The 9968-nt window shown below is 31.5% G+C and overlaps 1 long non-coding RNA gene across 1 annotated transcript; it reads left to right on the forward strand.

Annotated features, from left to right (window-relative positions):
• Positions 1–65: 65 nt before the first annotated feature.
• Positions 66–2977, forward strand: LOC124356109. Its single transcript, XR_006921805.1, has 2 exons — positions 66–627; positions 2328–2977. It is a non-coding gene; the product is annotated as an uncharacterized LOC124356109 (long non-coding RNA).
• Positions 2978–9968: the final 6991 nt, after the last annotated feature.

The raw sequence follows: 9968 nt of genomic DNA on the forward strand, positions 1-9968 counted from the left end.
ACTGTGTGATGAAACACGCAGATCAACTCTCAGTTGATCAAACTCGTTACAATTGACTGGATATATTCTTATGGTTACAATTATTTATCTTTAACATAAAATGGGGAATTACAAAGTGGTAATGAAATGCAAGGTTCGAAAAGAATGTTTGTATTGTCTGCCCGAGCATGCATGGGAGAGATTATTGCTCTCCAAAAGAGAAAGTTGTTACATTTCAGTGCAACATTTGCATCTTACGCTTTCAAATTGGGGTTTATTGAGCAAGTAGTTTATTGTTCATGAAGTGTGAAAATCTGTTATGTGTATACGGTGCTGGAACTTTCTAATATACCAGGAGTAGTGGATTGTTTCCTATCTGATTCAGGGCTAAGTTTACACCTTATAAGATTTTAATCTCTGAAAGAATGAACTGTTTACGTAACGTACATTGGGGCGTTTACACAAAGCATATTAAAACTATTGCCAATGTAAATTAGTCTAAACAGTTACAAACACTCGGAGAGTGAAAACTCTAAAGTGTGTACTCGCCTGTTGACACGCGAGATAATTTTACCCGTTCCCTCTTCAAAAATAAGTACGGGTTTGGGCCATCTGGAACCGTATTTAAGAGCAATTTCTTCTTTAAGAGTAAGTACTGTTTAGATGATATTTAAGGAAATCACATTTTTTCCAGGTAAGTCGAATCAAACAATAATTCGTTGGAATTATGTATGTATTAACAAACTAATTTCATTGGATATAAGCATTTTTACCCAGTAACATTTTGTCATGTTGCGCTCGAACATTGTAGGAATTTCATTTTGAGTCAAAATCTATTGACTGAAAACGGTTATGCACAGTGAAGGCTTCATTTTAGAGTTTTTAGTTGTGAACAATATTTATACTTGAAGTGGCCGAACAACTCTGTTGTGTTAGATCTTTACACTCACTAATCTTGTTGTGTAAACATGCTGTAGGGTAGAATGCATCAACAACAACAACAGTATTTTGGGGAAGTGAAAAACATTTGGTTGTAAATTGTGTGTTTTGTTACTGGATATGCCAGTTGGCTTTCAAACTAGGTGTAACCCAAATTCTGCCTTCATATTAAAAAAAATTTATTTTTATAATTGTTACAGTACTGGAGACAAGAATTACTTTTATCAATCAACATCCTACAGTGAAAATAATTTTTACACCATGTTTATTTATTTATTTAGAATATTGTTAAAAAATGGGGAATGTCAGAATACCTGACATATGATCATGGTTGCACAACTCAACATTGGAAGACACAGTTATGATTGCCCTTTAAAGCTTTATCCAGACAGTTCGGATGGATTGTACAAGGTTTTCTTGTAATCCCTACCACTAATTGCTATTACACTCTTGTATTACATTCATGAAGATGTCTGAGATGCTTAATGTTAGTTTGTTGCAGCTTGGTTATTATTGAACCAGTAACAATAAATAATAACTTATAATTACTTTAAAATATCAGGAGTAAAAATGTTTTAATTCCCATTTTCATTATATTTTTGCCTTAGTAGTTTCTTTGGCTATTTATAGGATTTGAAATCAATCCTATCTTTGAAATTTTACCTTACTAAACAAAAATTATGAAGTAGTATCATACATATGTGTTTTAGTAGTCTTGTAATTTTAATAATTAAAACTAACTTTACATAACACATTTTATCACTTTTTTTTTTTTTTTTTTTTTTTTTTTTTTTTTTTTTTTTATTATTGTTTAAAGTCTTATGTGGAGTTCTTTTATCCCTAATATCTTTAAACAAAGGTGTTTCTAATACATAATCAATGGTTAAGAATTGAAAACTTAACAACATGATTTTCCCCAATTACTAGTAGATAGATTATATTAATTAATAAGTAAACATATTTCATTAAGTCTGTTAAAACTGCATTAATGAAAACAGTAACTTCAGTAAGAAATATAGAAACAATTTTTTCAGTTTTTTAATATATTAGTATTGATTAAGAAAATGCATTTTTGTACTAGAGATTTAGAAGTTGTTTACCATATTGGAAAATGGCAATAATATTGGAATAAACCATTGTTGTAACATCTCCAATATCGATATCGAGGTACATTTGGAGCCTTCAAGACGCCATGAAAGCCCCTTGTTAAAAAAGTTGTTTCTCATTTGGTAAAATTGCAATAGTTCTCTTTTTTGTAGTTCCTGAAATTACAATGGTGGTAGTTAAAAACTATATGAAGTTGGCCCTGAAACTTCAGGTATCCTGTATAAGTCTTGTTTTAGAAAGTCGAAAGTTAACTTGACTCGCATAAGCTATTTCACTTCAGTAACACATTCTGTTGGTTTTAGCACAAGGGAGGAAGCCACAACTGAGGATCAGTCGGGCAGCAAAATTACCGTTGAGAGATGACAATGCAACAAGCAACAACATTCACAAACAGCTGCCAGTCAACACTGCCGATAGTTCTAGAGTCGATAGGAAGTCAGTGAAAGAGACTTTGAAAGATACTTCGCGTGATGAATCCACATGTCGTGGTGCTCAGCCTGACTGTCAAAGACGAATTATGGTCAGGAGGGACATATTTAAAAACCCATTGAGAGTGTTCAGGAGAAAGCAAACTATGGGAATTTCCAAATAATTATTTCATACACTAGTACATACTTCATTGATCTCCGGATTTTAAAGCCATTAGGTATTTAGTGTTCCTCATATTTGTTTAAACACAAACTTAAAATTGGCATAAAAATATTTTTTAACTTGAAAGTTAGGTCCATTTTAATACAAAAATGTTTCAACACTAACGGTACTTGAACCTTATCTGAAAACATTCATGGAATCCCATTGTTTGAAATGGTCTACACATTATTCTCTGTTAACTAAAAAATGTGTATTCAAATTAGTACTACTTCATCAGTTACACTATCGAATCTGTTGGAAAAGCTATCTGTGATTTAATGTATGTTTTTTTAGTAAAGACAATTTTATTCTTCAATTTGCATCTTTTTGTTTTTATTTTCATCTGCCTACATTTCACCATAAGTCACTGATGGCATCAAGTAGTTTTATTCATTTCCACTTTTTTGTGGAGTTTAATTTTTTTATCAAGTTAAAAGATTATCAAGCCTTTCCAGGATTTTTTGACAACCCTGTATAGAATTAAAATTGAATTCTGGCATTTGTTAAGCTATTTAGTTAGTCCATATTTTTTTTTTAATACACATGAGCAAACTTTTTATGTAACTCACAGTATTGTAATTGCAGATAATTTAAGCAATATCCCAGTTATAGTCCAAATTTAAGTTTAAAAATTATTTTGTTAACATTATTACTATCTTAAAATATTTAAGATTATTTAAATTAATTAGTTATTTACATCACTTTCTCCTTTTGATGAAATATTGTAATTTTACTATAAGTGTAAATTATATTTTACTTACTTGAACCTCTTAATTCTAGTGTACATTAACATAAAAAACAAAGTATGGATCTATGAGGTATTCTATAAAAACCTAATGACTTATTTAATGGTTTTATAGAATTAGATGTGACAACTGTTACCCAAAATGTTTACGTATCTGGTATTTTTTAGCTTGAGTGAATAAAAATAACAGAGTGTTAGTAGAATTTCACAGTAAACGATATCTGGTGCATAGAAACTTTTGAAGATTGTAAATGCCTTAGTTGGCCTATATATATATATATATATATATATATATATATATATATATATATATATGTATATATATATATACATACATATATATATATATATATATATATATATAATTTTTAAACAGGGCTTTCAATTTGATGTTTGGTTAAAATAAAGGATAATTTTGTAATAGTATTTTTTCTTGATACCTTTGGTCTTATTCTCACCTACTGTAGTTTTGTAATTAATACTTTTTTATCCCGTATTAGAGTGTAGCAGATGTGACTTACAGAACATCCATGATTGTCTTGGTTTAGTGACCCTATTAAAGCATGTTTATATGTAAGCATATTATTCATTAACAATATGGTGCCATTACTAATTACATGGATATATACATTAAATAATCATACAATTATTCGAACAAGTATTCTAATTAGGTGATAGAAGGAAGGCATCCACTTTCAATAAATAAATAGTCTACTTGATTTCATGGTATGGCACACCTAAAACTTGAAACATACATTGAGAACTGTTTTATTATTAAATTCCTTTGTGGTGATGTAATGAAATTTATGAGTCTTGTGTTTAGATTCTTCAATCTGTGGAAGAGTCTGCACGGAAATGGTGGACAACTCCTGAGACTAGCATTGTAGAAACTGGTAATGGAAGATGTTATTAAATGTAGACAAAGGCAGATGTCACTAGCAAAATAAACGACACAAAAAAGACAATATAAGAAAAAGTAGATAATTAAAAGTATGAACTCCTTCTAATGAGTAAAGTCCATTTGATGGGACAGACATTTTCTCTTAGTTCAGGGTGAAAATTTCATAGATGCTTACTGTGAGAAAAATGTGTTATGCAATACATAAAAAGCAACTTTTCTCATAATTGTGGCTGATCCCGTTCCAGTCCAAACCTAGGTAGTAGTGATCCTTTTTGTCTTTTTCTCTTGTAATGAAATCTGATATTGATGACAAAGTCTCAACAATGATGAGACCAAAATAGTACATTACTAATCTCGAAAGCGACCAATTGCAGGACGGGATTGCATTTAAACGCAAAGAAAATCCTACTGTGGAAAATGCTACCAGGCCCCGTGATAAAACTTTAAACCTGAGTATTGAACGATACTTTTATCACTATTAAAACAAACTCTTTAAAATATTATCTGACATTTGATAGTCAAGTAAGTCTTCCGTAAGGAAAGTAACACAATTGTATCTTTTATGTTGGTATAGTTGGTTATAGTTTTAATAATTTGTCGCAAATTAGTTGTTTTTCTAAAATAAGTATTTGTTTTCATGCACAAATGAAATGGAACACTTTTGGAACATACTTTTTAAATGAACTAAAATACTGTTGTTACGTATGTAAGCATGAAACTGCCATCCTTTACGTATAGTGTGTAGTGACTGACACTCCTGACGTAAGGTACAACATAGGAGCACCTCAAAGTGTTACAATTAGTCATTGTTGTAAGTTACAGTGACAGTGGATTATTTAATAACAATAACAATTCTTTGAACGTCTATCCGTTTAGTTCATATTGTTGTTAAAAGGTTTGGTACTAATACTTTACTATTTTTTACAGAATCCACAAAAGAGCAAAAACAAGAAGAGCTATTTGCAAAGAAAGAGGAGGACACTTCAATGAAAGTTCCTACAAGAATTATCACAATTTATGCACCCAACAATGAGAAGGAGTTGGCAACTGAGAAGAATGATAAGGTACAAAACGTTGCTATGGATAAAGACGGTAATTTCACAGTCACCTTTGATCAAAACCACTGTAAAACTTATGGAACCCTGATTCATAATGCTGAGGAACTCACCTCTGAGGCAATCCCAGTAATAACAGTTCACCCTGCAGTTGTTGAAACGACAGAATCTGATTTGAATCAAATTACTTCTGAACACTTTCCATCAACTGTTGAGATTTCCATCCTACCAGACAATCCTGATGTGACAGAACCAGGAAGTACAATTGAATCAGGTATATTCCAGTACGGCCCTTCAGTTACTGTAAAAGAGTCCGAGGTAGAGGACAGGACATACCAGAATCCTAGGATCCGAGTTCAAAACGTCGAATCAACAGAACCTTCAGTGGAGAGTAAATCACTCACAACTGTTCCAAAAGAGATCAAATTTAAAAACACTCAAGAAACCTATCAAATCGTCCTATCTCACGCCACAGAAGGGCGTGTTGTAAAGAGGAAGAGGAAGGTAAAATCTGCACAAAATACCAATGAATCGACTGGTAGAAGTATGTCGAAAAGTGAAGATTGTGACGTTGATGATGTAATCAATTGGGATAACGATATCCGATGGGATGATGAAGAAGAAAAGTTTCAGTGTAAGAAGTGTAATAAGTTCTACAAATCTAGGGGCTCACTGATAGGCCATTTACGTTATATTTGTGGAAAACTGCCACAACACACTTGTCCGTTCTGTCCGTACAAGGCGAGATCGGCTTGTGCAGTCAGGGTTCATGTCGGTCGAATTCACAACACTTGGCCCAGACTCACTAAAAACAATCAGTGGATTTATTAGACATATGTACTCACGACTAATAATGCTAATTTATTGTTCTAACGTGTTATTTTTAACATTTTTATTTTGCTTTTATTCCACATATGTTATTTTGAGGATTAGTTTCAGTTAATTGTATAGTATTGTTATTGTTCTCATATTGATATTCTTCTTGAATTGATACAGATTTTTAATAAGCTGGATTCGGTTGGACGTGGATGTGTATTGTGCACGGCTGCTATGCATGATTAATGCTATTGATTATTGTGGAATTTTCCACTATTTCTTTGTAATGATTAAGATATATTTATGTTATTGGTTCTTAGATTTGTATTATACATATATGTGTGTATTTACATATATTTATATTATCTATTATGATTATTGTTATTTATATTACTTATCGTACTGTCATGGGTTGTATACGTTGTCTCTTTTATTTTTACTTGGATATCTCTCGTGCACGATGGACTCTTCTTTGATTAATGTTATTGCCTGCTGCCATCTGTGTAATAGCTATTATATAATTTTTTTTTTTTTTCAAACTTTGATTGCTTATTGTTATGTAGTTGCATGTAATGGGTTTCCGTTAAATAAATAAATAATTTATATAATGGATTAATTGTAACATATTGTTTGGTTAGTATAACACAACTACACAGTGTTATAGGTGACTTTTGTAGAAGGTAATCTTTGTTCCCAAATGTTTTTGTCCTTATTTTTAAAAGAATAGACCACAAGTATTTTGTGAGTGTTGAGTTTAGTTCCAGTCCTCTTATTGCAATGTCTAGAGTCTGACACTGTCACAGGCTTGACTCCTGAAATCTTAGTCTTGATCATCTGAGGAGACAATAAGAATACCTCTTCATCTAAATTACACTATATTTTGTAGTCTAGTTGTCCCTGACGTCGAAACTATGTGAAGCATTCATTTTGAGTTTCTTCATCATTGAATTTTTTTTAACTCATTTTCACCTCAAACGAACGTGACTCCAGATTCCAGGAGTCTAGTCTGTGACTGTGTCAGATTCTACATGCTTCACTAAGAGGAAGATAAACTCAAATGTGAGAGTAAACTCAACAATCACATTATATCAACTCTTCCCATGATAGATACCTAGCTACGTTAATTAATACTTTGACAATAAAAGTTTTTAAACTTAACTAATTATACAAATATAAAAGGTAATCAGTTTATTTATGTTAGTAATTTTTAATTTATTTTGAAATGTTAACAACCTTTAACAAAATTGTTATTTTAAAATGACTGTAATAATAGTCTGTGTTTTATAAATCATGTTTATTTTGATCTTGTGAATAAAAGTAACTATAAATAACAACATGTCTCAATTATATACACTAATACCCTCATTTATTTTCATGTTGTATATAGGATGGAGAACCGGAAATGCATATGTTTTAATAAGTTAATATTCGATTAAATGCATAAAATATTTGTGTTTGTGGGGTAAAATAATTTAGTTACATCAAAGTTAAGCTCAAAATAATGTTGTTGAAGTAATGAGCATCAAATCTCTACTAATACAAGTAAGTTTCCTAACTGCTTTACAAGCTCCAGATTCTCTGTATATAATTGTTAGTTTTTTAATTTATAGGGTATTTTTTTACTCAAAACATGTTCTTCTGTGTATTACCCTTTATTGCTAATATTTTAAATGTGAAAGTTGGTGTTTCATTTTATCATGCAAAAACTACTGATAAATTTTAAAAATTTGTATGAACTTAAAAAACTGGCATTACATATAGGTCTATTGATTATTATAATTTAAAATTATTTATTATTAGGTGGTGAGGTAGCTGGAAGTGCTGGTCTCCTTCTTACCTTTTTGGCAGAGTCTGTGAAAAGATTTCAATGGCTAACTGGTCTAATGGCTAATGGTAATTGTGTGGCATCCTTGCACACGTCTGCTCCCTGCGCAAGATTATGTTGCTGTAGAGCTCTCCTCTGTTGTCATTTAAATCATCCAATTCAAACAATGATCAACTTTGATGTTTTAAGTCCTTGAAGTAATAATTTCCAATTTCAACACATACCATAAAATTGCTGTTTAAAAAATTCATTCAGATAAAAAACTGAAGATTTTACAAAAGCTACTTTTGAACATTGATAACTAAATATTAAGAATTCAGTTTTTGGTTTGTAGTGTTGGTACTGCAAATAGCAATGTAAGAAGTGATTTTCTAATGTGTATAATACACGTGGCACTGGTGAACTTATGATGCATTTAATCTGTGCATGTAAGATATTCAACATTGGCTACCTCGATATTGAAGCACTGCTATCTAACTCAGTTATAATGCATTTAATCTGTGCATGTAAGATATTCAACATTGGCTACCTCGATATTGTGGCACAGCTATGTGTACATTGAATAAAGAAAACTCTGGAATAGGCCCAACAAGCCATGCCTTAATAGAGGATTTTACATATTTTTATGGGGAAATCTGTACTGAATATAAATGATAAACAATTAGTATTAATAAATAATCATACTTTTACATTTCCCAGCAAACAAGACACTAAAATCTAAGTTTCTATTGTGAACATATTTTATAGATTTGAGACAAATTCCTATTGAAAACACGGTTTTAAACTTTAACCCAATGTTAAAAGCGGTGCCTCAAATGTGCAACCGACAGTTAACTAGAATTCTTCAGACTTCTTTACTTCACACAGTTGGAACTGTACAGTGTTTTGTGCAAGTCATGACATTACATCAGTAATAATACAATCATTTGTATAATATACATTTTTATTAACTTTACAAAAACATATTCATATATATATATATATATATATATATATATATATATATATATATATATATATATATATATATATATATGAATTTGTAATGTATATAAAATAGTAACACATGCATATACACTAGGTGTAGTAACAATTTTTCAATTTATAATAAATAAATAACGTCTTTATTTGAAGCGATTTTCAATATTACATTGTTGTTTTTCAAAATAACTCAAGTCATACATTTTCAATCAAGGCACATAGAAATCTATCTATCATCATCCGAGAAATACAAAATCAAACTAATCAAACCAATAATACATTACATTAAACAGCTATTTAGGGGTGAAACACTCCTCCTCCAAAGCCAGTCTGAGATTGTTTTTAAACGAGGAATATCCATAAGCCTTTAGACTGTGAGGGACGCTGTTGTATATCTGGGGGCCAAAGTATCTAAATTCATTCCTCCCCATCTCTAGCCTGACCCTGGGCACCTCCAACATGGCGTCCTGCCGAGTGTGACAGTCCCAAATCTCAACCCGGGTCTGTAGCATCCCCCTGAGGTAAGAGGGTTTTCCCGTCAGCAACACCTTGTGAACAAGGCAGGCCACCTGAAGTTTGAAAATGCACTTTATCGGAAGGATCCTTGCTGTACGGCGTTACTGGCTAACGTGATCAAATTTTCTCAGACCGTACACAAATCTTACAGCAGAGTTCTGTAACCTATCAATCAGGACCGTACCCTCAAGGGTCAATCTTCCCCCAAATACAGGAAGAGCATAAACAATAACTGGGGAAACCACAGCTTTGACAATCTTAAGTTTCACTTCCTCTATTTCCAATTTATCATAGACTTACTCTTAAAAAAAGGGTGTGCTGTTAATATTTTTTTTTATTTTTCCCTCTATTTAATTGTGTTTAAATTGTATAAAACTGACTCAGTTAAAGAAACTGTTTGTATAATATGGAAGAGGTGTATTTAACTACAGGGCATGAAACCCAACCCTCGTTAAGAACAGATTGGACAGGAGA

Source organism: Homalodisca vitripennis, chromosome 2, assembly GCF_021130785.1.
Source record: "Homalodisca vitripennis isolate AUS2020 chromosome 2, UT_GWSS_2.1, whole genome shotgun sequence".
Lineage (NCBI taxonomy): Eukaryota > Metazoa > Arthropoda > Insecta > Hemiptera > Cicadellidae > Homalodisca > Homalodisca vitripennis.